Source organism: Mesoplodon densirostris, chromosome 1, assembly GCF_025265405.1.
Source record: "Mesoplodon densirostris isolate mMesDen1 chromosome 1, mMesDen1 primary haplotype, whole genome shotgun sequence".
NCBI classification, from domain to species: domain Eukaryota; kingdom Metazoa; phylum Chordata; class Mammalia; order Artiodactyla; family Ziphiidae; genus Mesoplodon; species Mesoplodon densirostris.
In genome coordinates, this window is record NC_082661.1 from 84,994,062 (window position 1) to 85,008,191 (window position 14,130).

General features: G+C 41.4%; 1 protein-coding gene and 1 long non-coding RNA gene across 3 annotated transcripts in view; one reads left to right on the forward strand and one right to left on the reverse strand.

Annotated features, from left to right (window-relative positions):
- Positions 1–14,130, forward strand: part of SYNPO2 (synaptopodin 2) — a 169,264-nt gene that overhangs the window by 87,901 nt on the left and 67,233 nt on the right. The gene's annotated exons all lie outside the window — the stretch shown is intronic.
- Positions 4,181–14,130, reverse strand: part of LOC132494368 (uncharacterized) — a 198,530-nt gene continuing 188,580 nt past the window's right edge. Inside the window, exons 4-5 of the long non-coding RNA XR_009533048.1 lie at positions 7,160–7,298; positions 4,181–4,252 (exon numbers count right to left, since the gene is read on the reverse strand). This is a non-coding gene — a long non-coding RNA (uncharacterized LOC132494368). The remainder of the gene's footprint in view (positions 4,253–7,159; positions 7,299–14,130) is intronic.

Genomic DNA, 14,130 nt, shown 5'->3' on the forward strand with positions numbered 1-14,130 from the left:
AAAAAAAGCAAGCATCCCAAGGTGATCCTCACATACACTCAAGTTTGAGAGCCTCTGCTCTAATCGGATAGAGCAGGGTTTGGGGGAAGGTTTTTAGAGGAGAGGATCCCTGTGATTTCTTCCCTGAGATTTTCAAGCTGATCCTGCTTGTCTGCTCAACATTCCTCAGCTTCTGCCAGTCCTTCAAGCCTGCTGCCCAGCCTGCTCCATGTGCCTGGCTGTGCCTCGTGCTCCTGGAACAGGACTCGCCCTCTGTCTCTCCTTTCAGGAGATTGACAGCAGAGCTGTCAAGCTGATTCCCTGTAGTAGCTGGCACTGGCACCTCTTGACTGGAGAGGGGTGCCTCAGATTTCAACAGTAATCTCATCTTTTTCCACGTTTGAGAGGTGAGAGTAGGCATATGTGGCTATTTCCACTGTCTTCAGTCTACAAGTGGGCTAGAGTTAGAACCAGGCTGAACCACTGTGGGTGGCAGGGAGCACAGTCCTTTACTGAGAGGGATTTTGGCCAGTAACTCTACCTCCACATCGTCCCACACTCTATTTCAGGCTGACGGTTGTACATGCTCTTCCTTTTTCCATCTCATCTAGCCATTAAATAAATGCCCTGGCTGGATCAGAGGAACCAGGAAACAGAATGTTATTCAGTGCTATTGACATTGCCCCCTAAAGCTTCCAACAACTTCCCTTATCAATATCTCCAAAAGGGCCAAAAACTTCCAGTGGGTTGCTGTTGCCCATTCATGTGTATTGCACATGTGATCTATGTCTCTCTGAATAAAACCACCACGGTTTTGCTGAATTATGCTAAGACAAAGTCTTCTTTAATCTCATTATGCTTATCATTGTTTTAGGTCAAATTACAAATAAATAATCTCGAATGAGTTAATTACAGATATCCAGATGGACAAGGGTAAAAGTTAATTGACTGGATCAAGTTCACAGAACAATAAAGGTAGAATAGGGCTTCCCTGGTGGCGCAGTGGTTGGGAGTCTGCCTGCCGGTGCGGGGGACATGGGTTCGTGCCCTGGTCTGGGAGGATCCCACATGCCGCGGAGCGGCTGGGCCCGTGAGCCACGGCCGCTGGGCCTGCGCGTCCGGAGCCTGTGCTCCTCAACGGGAGGGGCCACAGTGGTGAGAGGCCCGCGCACCGCAAAAAAAAAAAAAAAAACAATAAAGGTAGAATAGATGAAGAACTAAGGTCTAATAATTTTCTTCTAGGACTATAATAAAAGTTATTTTCTCTCAGAACACAGAGTAACCCACCCAAATAACATCAAGGAAAAATCTAAAATATGCTTTTCATTCTTTAGACTTTCCCTTTGATTCAAAGAAAGTGTTGCTTTAATTATTTCTAGTTTTACTTTCTTCAGTTATTAAAATATCTAATATGTACCAGAATTTCTGCTTTTAGACTCTTTTCTTCACTTAATACTGATACATCTAAGAGTAGACAAAGAATTAGATGGCTGTTTAAATATACTATCAGTGCTATTGCTATGTTCCATTTTTATTTTTAAAATAGTCATTTTTATAGTCACTTATTCCATCTCTAATGGAATACCTAGCATTCACCACTAGGTATTTACCCATCTCTAGGTGCTTTACATGCTTTTTTATATTCACAAAAACATATAAGGGATATATTATCATCATGACTCTACAGAAAAGGAAAATGACTCAGAAAAGTTATGTAACATGTGAAGTTACTATCTCAGTGCCTGATGTGTAACAATTTCTCAATAAATATTAGCTAAAATTATTATTTTGCCCAGGTTCATACAAGCTACTAAATGGGGGACTCTGAGTTCAAACTCAACTAAAACAGAGCACTTTTGCTACTATGCACACACTGCCTCAATTTTCAGACTCAATTTCATGAGCAAAAAGCTATTTTCATACTGTTTATTTGAACAGCTAGAGCAAATACTGTATACATTTTATTTGTCTGTCAATATCTCTAACATTAATTTATGTACTTGTGCACCTGTGTGTCTTCATTCTCTTTTGGTTTTGTTTTTAGCTTTTCATATTGTATACTGTCATGTTTTTAAGGGCACCTTTAGACCAAGAAGGATGCTTATTTTCCCCGGAGATGTGAGGAAGGTGTTAATAGAGAGGCATATAAACGTGAAATGAAACAGCCCTGTTCTAGGGAAGAGCAGGGAACTTCCCTAAAAGCCGAGGCTCTTAGCACAGCCTTATACAGCAGGTTGGGTGACACCTCTTTCTAAAATTAGGAATTGCTTGGACTCTGCAAGGTGGGACATTTGGATTCTGTTTTATTTCTAACTGACGTTTTGGAGAGTGAATTCAGTATTTCTTTTCAGAAAGCTCCAAGGATTGTTTCTCTATTTATGAGTTATTCTGAAGAAAATGTGTAAGAATTTGGACTTCTGCTTGTAAATAATAAATGACCATAGCTTTCATTTTGGGAGAGGGAAGGAATTCAATTTATAGTAAAATGAAGAGTTCCAGATCCAGACCTCCCAGCCCCTTTCCCTGTAAGCACAGATGTTAGAGCTACAGGAGCCTCCCATTTGGCTCTGCCCAAGCACCCTTCAGACTTCCCTGCAAAGGTCAATGACTGAGGAGCTTCAAAGGGCAATGTGCACTTCTTTCTTACTCTCCTTTCTCTTCTCTTTTTAATTCTTCCTCCTAAAGTCTAGTAACTTTGGTCTTAAAGGTCTCCATAGTTTGACAGAAGGCTCAACTTTGATGAAAATTTCTCTCAACTAGTTAAAAGTGATTAAAGGTCACTCAACTGGTGTGGATGATGAGCAGCAGGTCTTGCAGTTCCCTTCCTTGATTGAAAAAAAAAATGAATAAGGTGGTCACACCGAAAGGAGTCACTGAATTAGGCCATAACCAACCTTTGGAAATGCACTCTAATTCCTGGAACCAGTGATCTTACTTGCATAATTTTTTTTTTTTTGTGGTATGCGGGCCTTTCACTGTTGTGGCCTCTCCCGTTGCAGAGCACAGGCTCCGGATGCACAGGCTCAGCGGCCATGGCTCACGGGCCCAGCCGCTCCGCAGCATGTGGGATCCTCCCAGACTGGGGCACGAACCCATGTCCCCTGCATCATCAGGCGGATTCTCAACCACTGCGCCACCAGGGAAGCCCTTACTTGCATAATTTTATGTTTACACACGAGGTAGCTGATTTGGAAAGACATCTTAGCTTGGTCTAGGCTGAGTCTCAAGCTGTGTTAGCCTGGTGCTCTTGCCAGAAGACTCTGATTACATTTGAAAGCATCAGGCCCTGGGTCATGATTATGCCTGTGAGACCCTGTGCCTAACCTGGGGAGGAGATTGTCGGCTTCTTGGGGAGTGAATAGCATGTGCAGAGCTTTTTGGAGTGCAATGGGGAATAGCTAAGGCTTTGGCAAGCTTAAGACCGACAGCCAGGGCCTCAAACCGTGACTCAAATTGGCCTATTACTCTAAACTGGTTTGGACCATTCATTCGCTAATTGTTTTATGTATGATCATATCTCCCTAGTAAGCCTGAAAGCATCTGAAGACAGAGTGCATGCTATTTTTGATTTCCCAAAAGAATCTGCCAGAGTCATGGGCTCACCTCATTGACAGAATGACAGCCCCTTGGTAGCAGTGACTTCAGCTGCAAATAAAGAAAAATAGGTTATGTTCCAGGTAATAAAGGAGTGTGTCATGTAGTCATGCCTCTGTGGTGTTACACTGATCACTAAGATAGAAATACCCCATGAGGTAGAAGTAAGTCAAATGCACTCAGTATTCAGGAATCTTGTGGCAGAGACAGAAGAAACAAGTGGTTGGATTAAGGGTCAGAGACTTGGTGGAGGAGGCCCAACTTGTGTTTAGGCAGGGACCTGGGCACAAGCTCTCCAGAGAGTGTGTGGTCAATACAGGCAGTCTCTGAGAGCAAGCCTAGAGGGCTGGAGGCCACAAAGTCCTCTTTCCATCAGTAGACAGACTCACAGTCATTCGTTCATATATTCTTTAATTCTGATCTTAAATATGGTATGGCAGGTGCCATGCTCAATGCTGTGAATTATACAGATGTATATGCATGGTCTCTGCTTCCAGTGGTGGGACAAACCTGTAAACAGATAAATTATGATATCAAGCTTAGAACTGTACGGCAGCATGAGCTAACGAAAAGGGGTTTTGCAAAAGAGGGAAGCAGACCTACCTTTGGATATAGGCTTTGCCACCTATTATAGATTGTGTGACTTGGATTTTTTGAGCCTGTTTCTTCATCTGTAAATCTGGAAAACAATACTATCTCCTAGAATTCTTGAAAGAATGAAAGGAGAAGCACATATAATAACAGCTACCATAGTACCTATGATAGACCCTCAGAAAATGTCTGATCCCTTGCTCTGTGATAGTAGAATGTACAATATTGTGGAGGCTTAGAGGCAAGAACCAATAGCTGCCTGAGAAAGGGAGGGGAGACTCTACTTAGGAATTAACGTTCTTCTTGATCTTGAAGAATAAGTAAGTCCCTTGTTCAATCACTTATTTACCACATATTTGCAGAGCATGATTATGTGCCAAGTATGGTGCCAGACCCTGGAGGCACAGTGAAGAACAACACAGATGTGATCCTGGACCTCATAGAGTTTATTTGCCAGAGGGAGTGACAGGCCAAAACCAAACAAATGGACACACTAAGTATGAGCAGGGTAGCTGACATAGGGAATTGTGACTCTCAAATGTATTCAGAGTCTTCTGGCAAGAGCACCAGGCTAACACAGCCTGGGACTCAGCCCGGACCAGGCTAAGACGTCTTTGCAAATCAGCTACCTTGTGTATAAGCATAAAATTAGGCAGGTAAGATCGCTGATTCCACGGCTTCAAATTCTGTCCCCAAAGCCCAGTTCTGGCTTAATTCAGTGATTCCTTTTGGTGTGGCCACCTTACTCATTTTTTTTTTTAATTAAGGAAGGGAACTGCAAGACCTGCTCCTCATCATCTACAGCAGGTGAGTGATGTTCTAGAGAAGTTTTAATCAAAGTTGAGCCTTTTGTCAAAGTTTGGAGACCCTTAAGACTGAAGTGACTGGACTTTGGGAGAGAGAATAAAAAAGAGAAGAGAGAGGAGTGAAAATGAAGAGCGAGAAAGAGAGAAATACATGTTGCCACTGAGGCTCCTCAGTCATTGACCTTTGCAGAGAAGTCTGAAGGGTGCTTGGGCAGAGCCAAATGGGAGGCTCCTGTAGTTCTAATATCTGTGCTTGCAGGGAAAGGGGCTGGCAGGATGTTGGTCCTGATATTAGCCAGCAACAAAGGATGAGAAAGAGCAAGCCATACAAAGAGTGAAGGGAAGAACGTTCTAGGCAGAAATGGCATGTACATTTGTGCTGAAGCAGGGATGGGCTTGGCTGAGCAAGGAAAGAATAGAATAAAAAAGGGAGAAGATAGCATTTAATGAAGTTCAACAAAAAAGAATTCAGGGGAGTTCACTCCAGAGTGGGTAGTGTGTGTGAAGGTGTAGAGTCTCACAAGAGTCTGGTGTGTTCTAAGAATTGGGAGAACTTCAGTGTGACCACGCTCTAGACTGGAGGAAGGAATTGGGTGAGGGAGAAGCATGGCAGGAGATGGTGCCAGGGGATGGGGGTCAGACTGAGGGGGTCTTGCTTGTATGATAAGTGAAGACGTTTAGATTGGACTTGCTATTAGCTCTTAGGTTTGGAACTCCGGCCTGGCTCAGCAGCCCCTGCCCAAACTCCCAAGCCTGTCTCTAAGCCCTCCCACTTACAATGCTTTCTTAACCGCCCTCCAGTTTTTGGATCCTGACTCCTCTGCATGGTTTCAGCTTCTCTTGCTACTCAGATCTGAGGCATCTTCTGTTGTTATCTAGAGGCTCTACTCTGGCTCTGACCATAGAGAAAGCATCCTCCACTCTGAACCCCGGGCAAGTGGTCAGGCAAAGCTAGGCTTACTTTCTTAAGATAACTACTAAAACCAAGCAGAGTAGATTTGAGAATTAATGGGAAGCCAGTGTTAGTCCTTGAATAGTAAAGTGACATGAGAGAAATATTTATTAATCCACTGGACACTGGTTTGCAGAATTAAATAAAGAAGGAAGAGACTGAAGGCAGGAAGCCAAATGTGTAGTGTGTGGGGATGGGGCGGGGTAGGGGTATGGGTGTGTGTGTGTGTGTGTTCTTTTTAAAAGGAAAAAGTCCTTTACAGGGTAGAAATGAAATAGTAAACACAACAGAGTGTGTAGGGTTGGCCATTGTAGAGAAACATAATTTTAGTGGATGAAATTTATTTGGAAACTTTTTGCTTTACACAGATTTACCTCATTTTATGAGGCCTGTTTGATTTCATTTGGTTTAAAATTCAGAGGAAAAACATAGTCCATTTGATCAGATTGTCAAGTGCAGCTTGTTAACATGTCTGCGTGAATTTCTGACATCTTCGAACAACTCACCACTCAGCTCTTGGATCCATCCACTTGCTGAATACTTGTATGTAAGCCAGCAAGCTCCCTCCCCACCTCCATTTACTCTTCAAGCACAGTTCTCTCTGCAGACACATCTCTTGGCTGACAGACTCCCATGACAAAGGCTTTCTCCAATACATAACCAGCAGCTTCCTCAGGTGTTTCTAGGTGTCTGTTGAGAACCTATTTAACTGCTTCTAGGGGGTCTTTTCTTCTGCCCCACATTTTTCCTCCATATATATATATATATATATATGGTTTTTGCATTTGAAATATTATTCTGAATTTTCTAAATTGTAAAGGATTCTCAAATGAATGTTCACTTGTATTCGATGGGCTGAAAATATATTCTATTAGTAAGTTTGATTCCTGGACTAATAGTGATGGAGGCATGGAGTGAGTTCATGCTTTACCTAGTCTTACCCAGCAAGTTGGGAGAGACATGGGCTAAAGCCTGACTGGCTGATCTCCAGTCCCACGTATTGTTCCTGAGCTAATTAATGTTCCCTTTTATTGCTGTTGAACATTTAGTTCTTCTAGGAGGCCTTTGGGTCAGTCACTGTCACCATATTAGGCAACCTTCTGACAAACTTTTTTATACCTACAAAGAATCTAAGTATGGCCTCCTTAGACCACTGGGCCCTGCTGATGATGTTTGAACTGCTCAGGGGATGAAGCAGATGGCCAAAAATATACCAATTTTAGCAGAAAACACTTACATCAGCGACAGCTGGAGCACCACGAAATCTATAAACGCACTTGTTACTCATCTGCTGTGCCTGTTCGGCAAGCCAGGTATGTGGCCCACTTGAACATCTTGTAGTGGAGAGGTTTCCTAGGCGGGCCTCTGGATGGAACCTGAGATGAGAAGAATCACATGGGCTCGGCCTTCAGAGCATTAAACTGTGTTATTGGCTTAGCCCTGATTTGAAAGAGGAGACCCATCACCTAAATGGAATGTAGAGAGTTGAGCGATTGGAGAGTTGATCCAATCCATGGGATTGGTTGGATCAATATGAGCACTGTTGATTCAAAATGTGAACTGGGGGATCATGAGAGTTGAGTGCTAATTGGCTGCTAAAGTTTTGTTTAAAACTCTTCAAGAGGTTCTGTGCCCAGCAGCTCATCAGCTAGAAAAAAAATCAGTGTTTTGTAAGAGGCAAAGCTAATTACAGTGCTAACTTAGATCACATGACTGTAAGCTTGGCAGGAAATGGCATGTAATTAACATGAATGTGTTGGAAATCTAAAGTTAAAAATGCCAGAGATTATCGAGCAAGATGTCCTTTGTTAATGGTTTTGGCTATTTAATTTATTTAATTTTGTCTTTTGTTTTCTTATCCAAATGCCTGCCCATACAAGAATGAGATTATCTGGATGGGAGATGTGATAAACCTAAACCCTATGATTAAATTGTCTGGGGTTTTAACCAAACAACCATAGATCCCTATATGATAAATAATTTATATTGATTATTTTTATCACTAACTAATAAAAGTGCACACAAAGGTATTCTCATGATGTATTCAGTCTGTTCTTCTAGGTTTCTTGAGGGTTAAGAGCAAGATTTTTACTTCCAATGCAATTTATAAGTATATTATAAATGTATTCTGTCCTTCCTGTCACTGCCTCATCATGTATTGTCTGAACCTGTGCTGTCCAATATGGTAGCCACCAGCCACGTGTGGTTATTGAACACTTGAATTGTGGCTAGTTTGAACTGAGATGCACTATAAATATAAAATACACACCAGAGTGCAAAGACTTAGGATGAAAAGAGGATGTGAACTATATCATTAATAACTTTTTATATTGATTACATGTTGAAAGGATATTTTATATATATTGGAATAAATATATATTAAAATTTATTTCACTGTTTCTTTTTAACATGGGCACTAGAAAATTTAAAGTTACACATGTGGCCTACATTTCTGTTTCATATTATATTTCTATTGGCCAGCGCTGGTCTGGACTTTTCCAAATGCCTTCTTACTTTTTCTATCCATTATTTATCTATCTATCTATCTACCTACCTTACCTATTATTATTATTATTATTATTATTTTTTTTTTTTGCGGTACGCAGGCCTCTCACTGTTGTGGCCTCTCCCGTTTCGGAGCACAGGCTCCAGACACGCAGGTCCAGAGGCCATGGCTCACAGGCCCAGCCACTCCGTGGCATGTGGGATCCTCCCGGACCGGGGCACGAACCCGTGTCCCCTGCATCAGCAGGCAGACTCTCAACCACTGTGCCACCAGGGAAGCCCCTGAAATTTTTCTTTTTTTAAATTTCAGAGATCTAAATGTTAACTTTATCTCATTTTTAACACATTAGCTAGCAGCTAAGACAAAAAGAAAGGAACCAAACGGAAAAAGAGGCCAGGACAGATATTGCCTAGACATCACCTTTATATGAAGAGAAGAAGGTGCAATTCTTTGTAATGAATTATGGGTAGTTGGGGAACTTAAAAAAGATCAAGGAGTATGTGATGTAAATAACTTTAAAATATATTTTAAAAAATTTGGGCTTCCCTGGTGGCGCAGTGGTTGAGAGTCCGCCTGCTGATGCAGGGGACGTGGGTTCGTGCCCCGGTCCGGGAGGATCCCACATGCCGCGGAGCGGCTGGGCCCGTGAGCCATGGCCGCTGGGCCTGCGCGTCCGGAGCCTGTGCTCCGAAATGGGAGAGGCCACAACAGTGAGAGGCCCGCATACCACAAAAAAAAAAAAGGCAACCTGAGGCATATTGAAAATTTTAACAGTTTGTTTGAGCATTTGTAGATTCCAGTTGGGCAGTGCCAAACCAGAAGTGGTTAGAAGCACCCTCTCCAACAGGGCTGGGGAGAGACAAATAGAGAAGGTGCAGAAGCAAAGTAAGGTAATTATTGATTGGCTATAACTTAAAGCCTAACTGGCTATTTGTGATTGCTTGTCCTTAGCATTTTGATTTTGTAACCTTGAGGCTTAGGTTTTGGTTTGCTTAGGTTGGTGACCACGGCATTAGGGCCACCTCAGTCTAATGGCCTCCTTGTTTAATTAATTTAACACTATCTATCTACTCCTCTATTTATCCACCTAATCTTGTTATTTTCTGTCTTACCTCTCTTGGTTCCCTTGTCCACATGGGTACAAAAGACATATTTTTAAACACAAATCTGATCCAGTCTTTTTTGTAATAAAAAGCCTTTGCTAGCTTCTGTCATCTGCAATGGAAAGTCCATACTTCATCTGGGGAATATATGAACATTTCATCCTCTCTCTGCCTATCCAGCCTCAGATCTCAGATCTCAAGTGACTCTCTCCCTTGCACTTCATACTCGTACAGTACTGAGCTGTGTTCTGATTCCCAAGTCATTTCACACTTTTCTTTTGCCTTTGCGTATGTTTTCCCCTTTGTTTTGAATAATTTTCCCCTTTCTGATCTTTTGGGTGAAATTGTGTTTATTTTCCACAATCCAATTCGGACATCACCTCCTCTAGGGAGGCTTCCCAGCATCATTCACCTCTTCCTCTTTTGCAATACTTCAGTTCTTTATACACACTTTCATTATTGCTTTGCCACATGTATAACTTGTTTTTCTCTCTGTTACCCCTACTCATGAGTATACAGAGGACATGACTGTATCTTATTCATTTCTATACTGCTACTAAAAAACAGCAATTGAGTAAACAAAACAAAACAATACCTGCCCTCAAGGAGATACACTCTCTTACAGTAAATATAATACCAGGTATAAGATATGCCCTAAGAGAGAGGGATCAATGTCTATCAGTGGGTCAGAGAAGAAATCAATGAACTCTAACTGAAATTTGAAAGAAGATATAATGAGGTAGGGAAAGTTTGACTGACAGACTGACAAAAGGTCTCCGGAAGGTGGTCTGATCTTTGTAAATCTCACATAGTCCAGGGCCTGACCCTCAATTATCCAAAATCTAAAACAGTCTTGTCATTGTTCAAGTGGTAACCCAGTCTGGGGATACTGATTCATGCTCTTAAACACCAAGAAGACGGAGGGTAAGCTAGAATTCTGATTTCTTCCTTTAGAAAGAGGTAAAAACACATTGACAAGGAGCCTGAATACTTGCATCTTCTGTTTAGTGCTGTATCTTCCCTTAAAAACCATATTATTATGTCAAGCTGGCTTTGTGTGTGGAATCAGAACAAAGAGTGTGAGTTGAAAGATGCAACTGTGGGTGCCTGCTGCACTCACCTCCACAATTGCATGCACCTGGTATTGTGCAGCTCAAGCCCTTCATCTGGATACCTTCTCCTCTGGGCAGTACTTCGTTGGGCACCGTTTGCCTCCTACTCTTGTCTAATTTCTATTTCTGAACAGCCCATTCAGAAAGACACGCTCTTTCTTTCCATATGCTTATTCCTTCCATTAGGCTGCTCTGGTCTGTTTTCAGTCCATTTATCTAAAGTAACTTTGAAAATTCCTATTCTCATCTGTTGCTGATGATCTTAGAGTTCTCTCTCAGAGGCAGCCCCCTTTCCCTTATTCCCAGGATCTTAGATGTCCCAGATTCCTGACAGTATGCATTTCGCTTTGGGGGAGGAGGGAAAGAATTTAGGAAGAAGAGGAAAGCTTCCTGGAAGAGATAGTATTAGGATTCTGAGAGAGGGTGGGGTGGGGTGGAGGTGTTGGCATGAAGCTATAAAAGCACACAATTCTGCTTACTAGATTTTGGATTCATCTAGGATTTGGTCAACTGCCCATGCTTGCTAAACACATTTTTCAGAAAGTATATATCAGCTAATTGGGGGAAATTACAAGGCCCTGAACTTGGCCTTAAATATATATAGATTTTTAATACCCACACCTCACTAGCTTGGTCATATTCTAAACTTTGCTGCCTTTGTGCTGTTCAAAAGTATGCATTTAGCAGGGTGCTCACAGATGAAGCATTCACTATTTGTATTTTTATGACTGCTAAGAAGTGAAGGGCGTTTTAAAGGCATAACATGCCTTTTTTGGTGATCCAACAAAAGAAAATTATGTTATCTTGTATATTTTATATATTATCCTATCTGTTTGGAGATGAGAAAATTATTCAAGAAAACATAGAAATTCAAATCCTTGCTTCTTAGTAGCCAGAGGACTTTAGTAAACAAAAGTTTAAGCAAACGATCAAGCTTATATGTCTATGAACTGCTATCCTGTTTTAAATATCTTAATGTTTTAGTGCCTGCTTCAAAATTTACATCTTACAGAGAAAGCAACTTGGAAATTGGAGTCAGGATCCTTAAGGTCTGCATTAGTCCCAGCTGTGTCACTGGCTGTGTAACCTTGACCAGAAATCTTAACCACTTTGGTCTCAATTATTCTCTGTATAAAAAGCAGAGGATAGGATAAATTTCTTCAATCTCTCACTACTCTGGGAGTAAAATGGGTAAAATCCTGAGATTTTAAATTTTTGTTTCCTCCCTTCCTCCCTCTCTCCTTCCTTCATTTCTTTCCTTCTAACTTGTAGCAGAGTGTGAGGAAGACAGATTCTGGTTGAATGATAAGTTCAGTGAAATGCTGGCCACTTCCTGACAATGTGATCCTGGGCAAGCCACTTACTCTCTCAGAGACTTAGTTTCTTCTGCAAAATAGACTTAATAGTCCTTGTCTCTCGGGGTTGTTGTGAGGGTTAGAAATAGTGTATGTATGGCAAATGGTTTAGCTGTGGTTATTGTTATTACTAATTTACATGTCCGGATAGTAAGGAGATTAAACAAGTTTCCTGTTTTGGGGAAGATACAATTTAGAAGTGGAGATAATGTGTTTTCTAATAATTAAAATAAAAGTTAAATAGTGCCAGAAGAGAAATTCAAAGTCATTTTTAATGAGTTCATAGACTGCAGATACTCCTGCCTGGAAGGTAAAGTGGGATGATCAGGGGGAGGGCTCCATGAAGGAAGAGCAGCCATTTGGTCTGGGTTCTGAAGGAAAAATCAGATTTGAAAACAAGATGGACATTCTGGGAAACACAAGGTAGATTCTAAACACAGAGAAGAATTTCCTTCTAATCTACTACTATCTTCAAGCTTTTGCACTGTTGCCTGGTATTTTTAAAAATTTTGAAATAGAGATATTAAATTCCACCATGTTCTGGCCTAAGAAGTTATTTTTCCTTAGAAGGATCTGGCAAGGGAAAAGTTAAAGAGCTTCGGAGAATGGCCTATTAACAGAAAGGAGCTCCAGAATCTGGGTCCACCTGGAGGAAAAGCCAGGCTCCTTTAATAAGCAAATGGGAGAGCATGGCCACAATGTGACAAGAGCCATCCCATTATCACTCCATCAATCTTTCCTTCCAGGTAGCAAGGTTTAGTGACTTAATGAAGTGATAAGGAGCAAGAAACTGACACATACAGAGGCCGAGTCTAGAAGTAGGGGATGTCAGAGGTCATTCTTATTTTAATCTTTCTTTGCTTTTAATGTCAAAGACCTTGCTCAAAGGTGAGAAACCCAGAGTTAGGATTAATACCGAGTTATCTCCACTCTCCTTTTGGCATGTCTGAAAAAGGAAGACTTCTTGATGACTGTCATATAAAATAGGAGACTGCAGAAGACACACACACACACACACACACACACACACACACACACACACACACACACGTAATGAAACCCCCAGGGATGGTCAACCTTAATAAAATAGCACGAGCTCATAGCTGCTCACATTACACAAGGTTCCCTTCTCAGCCCTGCAGTGTGGTGCTGAAATGCTGTTTAAAAATTTTTGCTCCTGCCTTCATACCATGCCATATTTTGGAGCCTATGACCTCATCACTGTCTGAGTTGCCAGGGCTAGATGCCACGAGTAAGGGGAAGGGAGGAGGAAAGGAGGGAGAGGAAGCAAAAGTTCAGCAAGTTGAACTTATTAAAACATTTAATTCCGCCTTTCGAATTCAATTATATCATTTGCACAGAGGGTCTGTGTCTTCTTGTTCTTTTTCCCTTCTCCCCTCCTTCCCTCCCTTCCTTCTCTCTCAATGCTGCTGAGACATAAATCTAGAAAATCTCTAAGCATCAAAATTCTGAAGTCATTCACTGGGGCACAAGTCTGTTAGGTCTAAGGTTTGAAAGGAGCGGAATGAAGTGGAATTTTCTTGAGCTCTCCATTGTAGAATATTTTTCCCCACTGGTTTTCTTTCTACCCTCACACTTTCCTCTCAAGAGGTCAAAGGTCAGTCCCATTTCATAACCACCATTTTTTCTCCTTGACTTTGTGCTCTATAGGGGGTGTCATTAACGTGTATCTAATGTGATGCATGCCCCTTGAAATTGTGCACCATCCTGCCCCTTCCATGTACAGCTAAAGGAAGAATGGATCAATTGACAGGGGAAAAAAAAAAGGAAAAGAAAAAGAAAACCACCTCACCTCAAAATCTTAGAACACAGTCTTTTATAGATAAAACACAAGCACATTTATATATACTCATGTTTTGATACTGGTTGGTAGATTAAGGACAGATACCGAAATAAAAACAGCTCTTTAGTGTTTTCCTTAGCTAGATACTCATTTTTCACTGAAGAATTAGGCAAGTGGCTAATCTTTCATGTCCATAAATCCCACGGATTATTTAATATTCTACAGTGGAATTTTGAGTAAATCAAGACAACTTTTATTTACACAAAGTTTAGATTCACAGGTTACTTGAATCCAGTATACCTTAGAACCAGAATATTAAAAATACAAA